Consider the following 13965-nt stretch of genomic DNA (forward strand, 5'->3'; position numbering starts at 1 on the left):
TGTTCCTATAAAAGGGTTTCATCTTCAGGGAATTCATGGAAAAGACTCTGACAAGTACAGGTTTCTGATAACTGACTATACTGCTGAACTGAATGAATAAGCATTTTCTGAACTCTAATGGAAAACTGATGAACTCATAAAAGTGCTAACAAAAGATCAAGATGAAAAAAAATAATTACACGGGACTGAGTGAACTGATGAGGATGATTACAATTTTTGTGACTTTCTGTTTGAATAATAATTTAAAAAATCCCACAAGGACTCAGAGGCAAAAAATATACAAATCAATTTTCACTGCAAAGTAAAGGAGCTGTTACAGTGGAGGATTACTGGACTGAATGTCAATATAATGACATAATATGAGTGTGTTTCGTGTTTGGTAATTGCAATCATTGTTGCTTTTGTTGTGATCATCCATTAAAAAAAAGTCTAAAAATAATAAATGCTGGAGAAGGTATGGAGGAAAAGGACCCCTCCTACACTTTTGGTGGGAATGTAAATTATTACAGCCAATATTGAGAACAGTATGGAGGTTCCTTAAAAAACTAAAAATAGAGTTACCATATGATCCAGCAATCCCACTCCTGGGCATATATCTGGAGAAAACCATAATTCGAAAAGATACATACACCCCAATGTGCTTTGCAGTACTATTTACAATAGCCAAGACAAGGAAGCAACCTAAAATATCCATCAACAGATGAATGGATAAAGAAGATGTGGTATATGTATACAATGAAATATTACTCAGCCATTAAAAAAAGAATGAAATAATGCCATTTGCAGCAACATGGATGGCCTAGAAATTATCATACTAAGTGAAGTAAGCCAGACAGAGAAATACAAGTATCATATTATATTGCTTATATGTGGAATCTAAAAATAAAAAAAAGATGCTAATGAACTTATTTACAAAACAGAAATAGACCCACAGCCATAGAAAACAAACTTATGGTTACCAAAGGGGAAAGGGGGGAGGGATAAATTAGGAATTTGGGATCAACATATACACACTACTGTATATAAAATAGATAACCAACAAGGACATACTTTATAGCACAGGGAACTATGTCCAATATTTTATAATAACCTATAAGGGAATAGAATCTGAAAAAGAATATATATATATGCATATGTCTATATATATAATTGAATCGCTGTGCTGTACACCTGAAACTAACACAACACTGTAAATCAATTATACTTCAATTAAAAAAAAAAGAAATACTATATGATCCAGCAATTGCACTTCTGGGTATATACTCCAAAAAATTGAAAACAGGCACTCAAACATATTGTACGCTCATGTTTATAGCAGCATTATTTGTAACAGCCAAAAGGTGGAAGCACCCCAAGTACCCATTGGTGAATGAATGAATAAATAAAAGGTGGTATATACATAAAATGGAATAACATTAGCTTTGTATAGGACCAAAATTCTGACACATGCTATGATATGACTGAACCTTGAAGACATTATGCTAAGTAAAATAAGCCAGACACAAAAGGACAAATATGACTCTAGTAATAAAGGTAACTAGAGTAGTCTAATTTATAGAGAAAGAAAATAGAATAGAGGGTATCAGGTACTGAGAGGAGGAAGAAATGATGAATTATTGCTTTATAGGTACAGAGTTTCAGTTTGGGATGATGAAAATGTTCTAGATATGGGTAGTGGTGAGGGTTGCCAACAATGTGAATGTACCTACTGCACTGAACTATATACTTAAACTTAGCTATGTATGGTTTACCACAATGATTAATAGTGAGAAAGATTCTCTCCTTGGCTAAACTCTAGTCAGGCTCCTCTGAGCCTTCTTATTAACTTGGCCTCAACCTAGTGTACACAAACTGCACAAATGATGTTTTTCACAGCTTCCACCCACTAAAAGAGTTCAAAAAACACTACCATAGTTGCTAACAGCTCAAGGCTGCATCTCTAGGATGATGACTCCAGCCCCCTTAAGTTCCTGCTTAGGAAAGCTCAAGGCTGCCAAAAGAATTTATTGTTTGTTCCAGCCAACCCCTGAAGATAGGGCTCCTATCTCCTGATCTATGTGAGAGTGTAGGAGCCTAACTTTGATAAGTGCCACTTAACAAACCAAGATGACATAATTACATTAACCAATCCACTTTCCCACTTTCTGTAAATTTCCACTTCCTTGACTCTACTCAAGCTCCCACTATACTTCCTCCCCATTCCCTCATTATCCCTTTAAAATGCCCAGTCACTTTTGCATAAATCAAAGTTGAATTCAGTTCATGTTGAAGTTTTTTTCCCTACTGTAATAGTGTTACTGAATAAAACCTGTTCTTACCTCTTTAACTAGTGTCTGGCTTTATTTATCTTTGACAGTGATTAAGAGCATGGAGTGTAGGGCTTCCCTGGTGGCGCAGTGGTTGAGAGTCCGCCTGCCGATGCAGGGGACGCGGGTTCGTGCCCTGGTCCGGAAAGATCCCACATGCCGCGGAGCGGCTGGGCCCGTGAGCCATGGCCGCTGAGCCTGCGCGTCCGGAGCCTGTGCTCCGCAACAGGAGAGGCCACAACAATGAGAGGTCCGCATATCACTAAAAAAAGAAAAAGAGCATGGAGTGTAGCTAGACTACCCTGTCTCAAATATGAGCAGAGCCAGTGGTTGTAGAAACTTGGTCAAGTCATATACCTCCTTTGTATTTCATTTTACTCATGGGAAAATAGGAATAAAAATAGTAAGCTTATAGACAGGATTACATGAGACAATCCAGGTAATTAACTTAAAACAGTTCCTGGCACATAGTGAAGGCTACATGATGGTTTTACTTATCACAGCACTGTTGCTCAGCAGCTTGTTTAGAAACTGTTAGGCAATTTACAAAGGAGGAATATTTGGATAAATATTTGCAATATTTATGTAAAACAGTGGGTTATATAAAAAGTTCTTATAAATACAGAAAATGAATATTCTGATAGAAATACTTGCAAAAAGCAGGAACAGACAATTGACAACAAAAACAAAAATTTGTCAATAAATATATAAAAATATCTTTGACCAAACAATTAGGGAAAGGCAGAAGACAAATAAAAATATATATATAATAAAACAAACAAAAAACCAGCAAGGAGATATCATTTGTCCTTTATGAGCCTTGCAAAGATGAAAGAATAAAACAAAAAATTGAAATATCCAGCACTGGTGAGAGCATATTGAAATGAATACTCATTCTTGAGTATGCTGTTTTATTTGTGAGTAAAATTCATTGACTAGAAAAAATGTCCACAACACAATGATGCATGAATAAAGCAGATTGTGAAACAGCATGTAAAATGTGGTAGTTATATCTGGTTGGCAGTATTTCACTAGTTTAAAAAAATGTTTTAGTTTCTTGTATTATTTGAAATTTTATAAGAATTTTTTTAACTGAAAAAAATGAAAACAAGAAAATTGTCTTAATCTTAAGTAGTAGATGAAGAGCAAGTATAGAGTTTTGAGGACAAAATCAGTGAGATTAAAGTGGTGCCTGCAAAAAGCTCAATTCCCCAGCATTATGTAGTAGGAACACTGACAAATAACATCCTACTGGAGTTCAGTTAGAAATTTACCTGTGTCTTTAGCAGAATTTGGAGAAACATGATAGTGGTCAAAAACATGACTTGGTTATTGACTAGGGCTAGGGATTAAAATAAAAGGGCATAAAGAGAAGACTTCCTTCTTTTTTTTTTTTTTTTTTTTTTTGCGGTACGCGGGCCTCTCACCGTTGTGGCCTCTCCCGTTGCGGAGCACAGGCTCCGGATGCGCAGGCTCAGCGGCCATGGCTCACGGGCCCAGACGCTCCGCAGCATGTGGGATCTTCCCGGATCGGGGCACGAACCCGTGTCCCCTGCATCGGCAGGCAGACTCTCAACCACTGCGCCACCAGGGAAGCCCAAGACTTCCTTCTTTAGAAACACCACTGTTGGTGAGCAATGACATTACTGGTTAGAGATTAACTAAAGGCAAATATAGACTTTGAGTGATTTTAGAAGAAGGATGGGAAGTGAATGAAGAAAACAATGCATTAATATATTTAATCCTTAAAACAATCCTATGAAGTAAGGACAATGATTTTTTCCTACTTTCCACATGAAAATTAAAGTGCAGAGAGGAGAGGTAGTCATCCAAGGTCATAGAATTACTTAATAAAACACTATTCTGAAGTGTTTAGGCTGTATATATACCAGTGCTTCTCAATTTTAATTTGGAGCATGTGAAAGAATGGGAATATTGGCAGAAGTCATAAACAGGTGGCCCAGAGGCAGAGCCAGCTTGCAGATTGTTTTGTTTGGCCAGCACCATATTTGCTAGTTTATTTCCTTTTGTTTTAAAAATATGGTAGATTTTAAATTCGCAAAAGTACACATAATATTTAGATCACCAGTTGTTTTTATTTTGATTTTTTTATGAAAAAAAATATGAAGATCTGGAAATATTCTTGACTGCACCATAGCCATCTGTCAGGTCTGAGTTGAGGCAGTCCTCTTTAGAAGAGGCATGCACCCTCCACTCAGTCTGCCTCACTCCTTATATCACAGGTTTGGCCATATTGGAATTGATGGCATCTGCTATAGAACATACAAAGACCTTTAAAAAGCACCCTTAATTGTCTGTAAAGGTTAAAAGATGGTTATTTATTCTTTTGTAACCCAGATATTACTAGTGCCAGGTGAGCATAGAAAAAATTCCAACTAACCCTAGAATACATCTTTTCATTTTCTATATCCTGACAAAATCTTCCTATTAGCAGTATTAAGAAATTGCTATTTTGCTGATAATTTGTTAGGGGGGCAGAGGTTAGAGTTACATCACACCTCAAAAGCAAAATTATAAGAAAGTATCAATGAGGTATCTCTGTCGTTCCTCCAAAGTTCCCCTTCAACACCGGCACCCTTATCCTTCAGACCCGTAGTTCAGCTCATCTGCCCGCCTGGCTTTGGCCTCTGAAATCAAGCACAACTAACTCCCAACAGTTCTCCCTTTTCCTTCTTTTTTTTTTTTAAATTAAAATATGGTTAACGTACATGGCCTTTATTATGTTGAGGTGTGTTCCCTCTATGCTCACTTTCTGGAGAGTTTTTATCATGGATGTGGAATTTTATCAAAAGTTTTTTCTGCATCTATTGAGATGATCATATGGTTTTTATTGTTCAGTTTGTTAATGTGGTGTTATCACACTGATTGATTTGTGGATATTGAAAACTTCTTGCATCCCTGGATAAATCTCACTTTATCATGGTGTATGATCCGTTTAATGTATTGTTGCATTCGGTTTGCTAGTACTGTGTTGAGGATTTTTGCATTCAAGTTCATCAGTGATATTGGCCTATAATTTTCTTTCTTTGTGAGATCTTTGTCTGGTTTTGGTATCAGGGTGATGCTGATGCTCATAGAATGAGTTCGGAAGTATCCCTTCCTCTGCAATTTTTTGGAATAGATTGAGAAGGATAGGTTTTAACTCTTCTCTAAATGTTTGGTAGTATTCACCTGTGAAGCCACATGGTCCTTGATGTTTGTTAGTTGGGAGTTTAATTACCAATTCAACTTTATTACTGGTAATTGGTCTCTTCATATTTTCTATTTCTTCCTGGTTCAGTGTTGGGAGACTGTACCTTTGTAAGAATTTGTCCACTCTTCCAGTTTATCCATTTTATTGGTGTATAGTTGCCCAGCAATTCTACCCTAGGTATATATCAAAAAAAACCCCAAAAACACTAATTTGAAAAGATATATGCACCCCAATGTTCATAGTAGAATTATTTACAATTGCCAAGATATGGAAGCAACCTAAGTGTACATCAACAGATGAATGGACACAGAAGATGTGGTATATACAATGGAATACTACTCAGCTATAAGAAAGAACAAAATTTTGCCACTTTCAGCAACACAGATGAACTTGAAGGGCATTATGCAAAGGGCATTATTCTCTGTCAAAGTCAGACAGAGAAAGACAAATACTGTATGATATCACTTATATGTGCAATCTAAAATAAAACAAACTAGTGAATATGACAAAAATGAAGCAGACTCACAGATATAGAGAACAAACTAGTGGTTACCAGTGGGGAGGTGGGGTAGGAGCATTATAGGGGTGGAGACGTGGGAGATACAAACGACTGGGTATAAGATAGGCTCAAGGATATATTGTGCAACATGGAGACTATAGCCAAAATTTTATAATAACCGTAAGTGGAAAGTAACCTTTAAAAGTTGTATAAAAAGTAAAAGAAAAACAAAAAAGGAATATAGTTGACCTATAATAATATATTAGTTTCAGGTGTACTACATAGTGATTTGACATTTGACTACATTATGAAGTGATTACCATGATAAGTCTAGAAACCATCTGTCCCCAGTTGCTGCAATATTATTGGCCATATGCTTTAAGCTATACATTACACCCAATGGCAATATTATTGGCCATATGCTTTATGCTATACATTACACCCCCATGGATTATTTACTTTGTAACTAGAGATTTGTACCTCTTAATCCCTTTCACCTTTTTCCCCACCCCAGTTCCCTTCCCTCTGGCAACCACTCATTTTTTCTCTATCTATGAGTTTGTTTTCATTTTGTTTTGTTTTTTAGATTCCACATATATGTGAGATCATATGGTATTTGTATTTCTCTGACATATTTCACTTAGCATAACATCCTCCAGATCCATCCACGTTGTTGCAAATGGCATGATTTCAGTTTGTAATGGCTAAGTAATATTCTACATATACACATACGTACATACATGCCACATCTTCATCCATTCATTTATCAATGGACACTTAGGTTGCTTCCATATCTTTCCAATTATAAATAATGATGCAATGAACACCGGTGTGCATATCTTTTCAAATTAGTGTTTTTGTCTTCTTTGGGTAAATACCCAGAAGTGGAACTGCTGGATCATATGGTAATTCTATTTTTAATTTTTTGAGGAACCTCCATACTGTTTTCCTTTGTGGCTGCACTGATTTACAATCCCACTAACAGCGTGTGAGGGTCCCATTTTCTCCACATTCTCATCAACACTTGTTTTTTTCTTGTTTTTTTGATACCAGCCATTCTGATGGCTGTGAGGTGGTATCTCAATGTGGTTTTAATTTGCATTTCCCTGATGATTAGAGATTTTGACCATCTCTTCATGTGTCTGTTGGCCATCTGTATGTCTTCTTTGAAAACATGTCTATTCAGGTCCCATGCCCATTTTTTAATCTGGTCGTTTGTTGATATTGAATTGTCTGAAGTTTCGCATATTTTGGACATTAACCCCTTATCAGATTTATTGTTCGAAAACACCTTCTCCCATTCAGTAGGCTGCCTTTTCATTTTGTTGGTAGTTTCCTTCATGGTGCAAAAACTGTTTAATTTGTCGTAGACCTACTTGTTTATTTCTGCTTTTGTCCCTTGTGCTTTGGGTGTCATATCCATAAAATCATTGCCAAGACCAATGTCAAGGAGTTTTTTCCCCTATATTTTATTCTAGGCATTTTATGGTTTTAGGTCTTGCATTTAAGTCTTTAATCCATTTTTAATTTATTTTTGTATATAGTGTGAGAAAGAAGTCTAGTTTGACTCTTTTGCATGTAGCTGTCCAGTTTTCCCAACAAATTTTCCCTTTTCTTAGGCAGAGCAATTGACCTCTTTCTTATACTTTTAGCTTCACAATTATAGCATAACTCTGTTAACAAAGGGTTGACCTTAAGATCAACTCTCCTTAGAAGTTGCAGGGGATCATAAATAAAAAATTATTTATAGCAAGTAACATATTTTCCCTTTTACATTTGTATTTAAATTTCTCCAAACTCATGGCTATTCTATACCATTGAGGCAGCAGTAAACTGGGAATAAAGAACCACATTTTAGCTCTGACTCTGCCACTTGCTCACTGAATTACTTAGAGTAAGGTTCATACATATTAGGTTCTCAGATTTTTCATTTGTAAAATGAGAATACAATAATTACACTTCCTATCCAACAGGGTTATTATTACTATCAAACATAGTTTATAACTTGAAAACACGTAGACAATAAGAATTGTCATTTTTTTAAAGTGCCTTTTTAAATGTTCTGGAAATTAGATTTTAAATGTTCAAGAATACCTTTTCTTGAACACGTAGTGTATGCCAAGCATTGTGCTGGATATTGTGTAAAAACTTTCTACTTTAATCATCTCTGCAACTCTTCGAAATAGTAGTGATATATATTTTTCACCAAAAGAAACTAAAACTCAGAGAAGTTAAATAGCTTGCCAAAGGCCATCTGTCTGAGTCAAAAGCCCATGTTCTTTCGATGACACCACATTGTCATCCATCCATTAACTTGGAGCACTCTGGATGTATCTAGAGAAGGCTACGAAATTATTTGACCTTGCAAAACATTTTTGGATTCTCATGTACACAGCCTCAGGATTAAAAACATTAAGTAACCTGAAAATATTTTATATCAAATACTTAGTACTATTTGAGTACATTATTTAGTAGAATCATGGTATTTATATAGCAATCAATTCTACTTATAAATAGTCTTTTTCTATTCAGTCTTACACCTATCAGTTAGTCCTGTCTTCTTGCAAACAAGGAAGCAACCACAGGAAATTAGGCTCCAGGGAGGTGGGAACAAACTATCACTTACATTGGATTATTTTTATGCTGGAACAATACATTTTGAACAAAAAAATGATGGAGGTAGTGGATTTTGTGAAGGTAGAAACTGAGCATTTGTAGCCTCCTAATGACTACTGACACACTAATCCTATCTTGATTTTTTGTTTAGTTTTCATTTTCAAATGATTCTGAGCTAACATGGCAACACAGTCTCAAGTATGCTCACTTTTGCTCTCCTCTTCTTTGAAGAGGTTCTTTGCAATGCTTTTTGAGGGGCAGCATTAGAATAGGACAGAATGATTTAGCAAAAAGAACTGAAAAGAGTCCCTCTTGGATTTTTTCCAGTGTTAGAGAAGAGAGATTTGCAAGAAAAAATTAACGTTCATTTCTACTCACTAGGTGAGAACTGGGTTTAAATTTGATTGGTAATGTTGTGATATCAGAATAAAATTGTTTGTATGCTAATAAGATATATTTCCTATTTCATTCTTCTAATAATACTTCTAGGGCCCTCAATTCTATTTTGACTGAAAGTAATAACAAAGAATCAAATAATGATTTGATTTGCTCACTCCCCTACCCACAGCCATCTATTTTCTAAGACGTTCATCATTTGGATATAAACTAAATCTCTTGAATGTTAAGAAGACTGGAGAGGGTAACATCTTTCATCAGCCTGCTGGTGCTGTGAATTTGTTTGTGAAAAGTTGCCCCTTATTCAAGTTGAATCTGGGGAAACTCCCAAACATTGGCTAATTCAATGGCTGGATAGTCCTGAGGGGCCTATGAATTTGGCAAGCATAAAGATGTAGAAGCAGGCCCAGATGGTTTCTTCTGGCCTGTGAATTGTCAGCCATCTCTGCTCTACCTTCCTCAGGCTTGAGGTTGGTAATTGGTCAAAGAAAGAAACAAGCATGATCAGCAGCAGTGACTTCAACTTGTTGAAAATAAGAAATCTAGTATTTCACTTGGGGACCACAGGGCATATGGAAAAGTTAGAACACTTTAGAGGAAAAAAAAATATCTAATATGCTGAAGATAAAAAGAGAAAAGCTGAATTGTGACTTCTAAATAAGGAAGTTAAAAGGACTATGGATGTTTTATTTTCTTTAAAGATAGTGGTAGTTAAAAAAGAGGTATTGTGGGCTTCCCTGGTGGTGCAGTGATTGAGAGTCCGCCTGCCGATGCAGGGGACGCCGGTTCGTGCCCCAGTCCGGGAAGATCCCACATGCCGGCAGAGTGGCTGGGCCCGTGAGCCATGGCCGCTGAGCCTGCGCGTCCGGAGCCTGTGCTCCGCAACGGGAGAGGCCACAGCAGTGAGAGGCCCGCGTACCACAAAAAAAAAAAAAAAAAAAAAGAATTAAAAGGCAAAAAAGAGGTATTGTCACAGGGATAATGGTCTTCTATAGCTATGTAAATGTCAAAGGGAAATCAGGATATCTATATTTCCTGAAAAAAAATTGAATTGATCTTTTGTGAAAGTTCAGTGACAAAGATCACTATTATGCCAGATGATAGATGTACACCAAGCCATTTTGTCTGATGTATAGAGGTGTGGTTGAATAACAACTATACTGTAGTCTATTAATAACTATCTTTTCCTAACACAGAGGAACAATGAATTATTACCTGCTGTGACAATCAATTAACTGTAGGAAAGAAAAACAATATATTCAGTCATTTTGTTTTACTTTTCTTTTAGGGCTTCTTACACAAATACAAGGCATGACTATAAAACAGCAAGATTAGTGTTTATATAAACATACAAGCATTGTTAGATTTCAGCGAATTTTGTCCTCTTCAAAGTAATCATCTTGACTGTACACATGATAACAATTGGTTCCAAATAGTCCAGGACAATCTAGATGTCCTGTAATTTTATTATTCTCAATAAAGGTAATTCATGAATGATAGAATGCAATATTAATCTGAATAATTTTGCATGACTTTTCACAGATATTTATAAATCAGGAAAAGTCCTTGATCAAATCATGTATTGTGATTTGGCATTCAGTAAATATGGTTACAGGAGCTATGTAGTTATTCTAGCAATGTGTAGAACACTTTCGGGCAACTGTTACCAGTATCAGCTTATGAGTCACACAAGGAAATCACTGTTATTACTTTATCTCACTGTGAGATATGTTCCTACAGCTGAGCATAAAAGCATCTCAGCATCCCATTTTCTTTGCACAGGTTTCCTAAGATGACTTCTGAGTAGAGTGCTTCCATATTAAACTGACATACTAAAATGTTGAAAAGAACATGACTGCCATTCTCAGAGGTTTCATTACTAAAATGCTGAAAATCTTGAATTCTAAGGACAGTACTATGATGTATGGTATATCACATTAAATACAATGGAAGCTTTTATCCTAGGGATTTAAAATGACTTAATCATTTCCATCTATGACTCCCTTATAGATCAGTCCATTAATCTACAGGTATTAATGGGTGATGTGTTTGTGCCTAGTGCTGTGGTAGCTGCAGCCAACTAGTTTGCAGAAGGGCATTGCCAGTTACAATTTTAATAATGAGAAATAGATGAACTAAGAAATTAAATCATTAGCCTGAGTTCACATAATGAATGACACACTGGTAATCTCAGCAGAGAAAGCCACTTTCTTAATCTTGGCTCAGTGATCTTTCATGAATAGCTCTCTTTTTCTCTCTTTCTTTCACTCTGCGCACACACACACACACACACACACACACACACACACACCCTACTCTGTAGCCTTATTTTCTAAAGTATTTAAAACCATGGCTGTTGATGTTTTTCTCTGACCGTGTATATACTTAAGGATGTTCAGAGTGGGATATGGGGATGTGAGATGTGGGGAGGGAGGGTGACATCATAGCATGATTTATACTAGGTCTGTTAAAGTTTTAAAAGACTGCAAATCCATAAATAATCCTATTGGGTTCATCCACTTGAAAGCATACGGAGAAGAGGTCTCTCATAACTGGGTTGGGACAGGAAGGTAGAGAGTTATCCACAGAGAGAAGCTACTGACTGATCATGAGAGAAAATGGAAAAGGCCAGACTCTTAAAAATGAAAGTTTGTAGTTTGTTTCCTGTGGCTAACAGGCACTCTGACGTATCTCACACTTTGAATCCCTGGCTGAATGAGGTATGTGTTATGGATCACTGAGGAAAGGTAGGGAGACGGGTTGTGGTAAGAGCTTCAGTCCCATAGTTTCAGCCTAATGAAAACATTCAAATAAGCCTGAGGACAGAGGTGGTAGAATTACAGAATTTTCTGATATGATGCCACAGGCAATTTTTCATACCATTTCCAATCTACAGCTTCCTTATTGTTGTGATCTTTGGGTCCCAGAGTAGATGTTTGTTTGGGGGAAATGACTGTAATGAACTATTATCAGCTGAATTTATTGCTTCTATGTAAAGGCACCATGTTGCGTATTTTAAATGCATTCTATCAATTTATGCCCACAATGGTTTTCAGACATAGGTGCTATTATTATCCCTGTTCTATAGATAAGGAAATTCAAGCTCAGAGAATTTAAGCAACATGTCCTTGATCACACTACAAAATACTGATGGAACTAAAGCTACCAACTAGGTTGGTCTGACTGCATTTGGTCCTCATAATGGCCCTGCAAGAAAAGTGAATGGAGTCTCCTGCTAGATTCTTAATTCATTCTTTCATTGAACAATTATTTGACTTATATTCTGGACCACTCACTGTGTATGCACTGAGAATACAGTCATAAACAAAACAAACCTGGTCCCTGTTCTCATGGAGCTCACCATTTTGGGGAAAATATAATTATAAACAAAATCTCCTCCGAATTCAGAAAACCTCCTCACAAAGGTAGCAGACAAAGAAACAACTGTATTATTGAACAAGCAATAAGTCAGAATTCAATGCACATCACAGGCTATCCGCTAAAGAGATTGCAACAGAAAGAAACATTACTTGTTTATACAGCTAAATGGATACAACACGTTAAATTCATGTTCTCAATATAAAATTGCTAATTTTCTGCTGTCTTTATGACTGAAGGTAGGTTTTGCCCTTTGGAGTCACTTGCCAGCTGAATTTAGGCCTATATCCTCCTAGGAAACTGGGAGATAGGACATTATATTCTTTGATGATTACATTTCAAAGAGATGACTCTCAGGTCCTTGAGGAAATATTCCTGAGTTGTGAGACTCACAAGAGGCTTATATAGTCATTAAAAAGACTTACACACATTTGAAGAAGACAGGGAAAGAATTTTTGAAAAAGGGGGAGGGGAGTCTCTTCCCTTATTTTCAATAGGGTGAATTTAAGTCACTTAATTTGTATTTGATATTACACCATTAAGTGGGGAAAATAGATAATAAACAAAATGTGCATAAATATATAATTATACATCTTGATATTCTATGCAACCAGCATGCTATAGGAGAAAAAAATTAAAGGAAGGATCTTAACCTAGTCTAGGAATTGCTCCTCAAAGAAGTTATTTTTAAGATGTATCCTTAGCAATGAGCAGGAATTAGTTTCTTAATGAATAGGAAGAAGAGCTTTCCAGGAAAAGGCAACAACATGTATGAAAGCTGAGATGGGAGAGAGCTCAATGTCTTCAAGTAAAAGAAGGCCATTGCTAGAGCTAAATGAACTAGAGAACAAGTGACATGAGAATTTCATACATGGCTAGAGTTATACTGAGGTATCTCTCAACCAAGGGAAATATGGAAACAAGGGAAACATGAATGCCTTCTGAGACTTACGTTTTAAACATACAAACCATGAGAGTAGAAAATTGTTCATGCAACTGAAAGAAAGAAAATAATTCCCAGACTGGCAAGCCTTGACAGGGACTTGACTGCAATTAGCAGCACATCCAAAAAAATAGTTAACAGTACCATATTGTGCACTTAAAAATTTGTTAAGGGGGTATGTTAAGTGTTCTTACCATAGTAGAAAAATAAATTAATAAAAAGAAATAGGGGAGACAACACCAAGTCATAGCAAATCAAATTGTACAGAGCAGCAGAGAATAGGATTACAGCCAATTTCTCATTGGAAACAATGCAAGCAAGTACTAAAAGAAAAAAACAATCAGCCTGTACTTCTATAGCTCAGTGGAAATATCGTTTAATAAAAAAGGTAAAAAAAGACGTTTTGAGGAACAAAGTGATTAAATAGTTCATCGTCAACAAGAAATATTAAAGAAAGTTCTTAGGGCAGAAGGAAACAGATATCAGATAGAAAATACATCTGCACAAAACAAAGAGCACTGGAAATGGTAACTAGATAGGGCAAATAGATAAGATTGCTTTCTTGTTATTTAAATCTCTTTAAAATATAATTGACTTTAAGTGAACAATAGAA

This window comes from Neophocaena asiaeorientalis, unplaced genomic scaffold (assembly GCF_003031525.2).
Source record: "Neophocaena asiaeorientalis asiaeorientalis breed wild unplaced genomic scaffold, Neophocaena_asiaeorientalis_V1.1 scaffold604, whole genome shotgun sequence".
Classification (NCBI taxonomy): domain Eukaryota; kingdom Metazoa; phylum Chordata; class Mammalia; order Artiodactyla; family Phocoenidae; genus Neophocaena; species Neophocaena asiaeorientalis.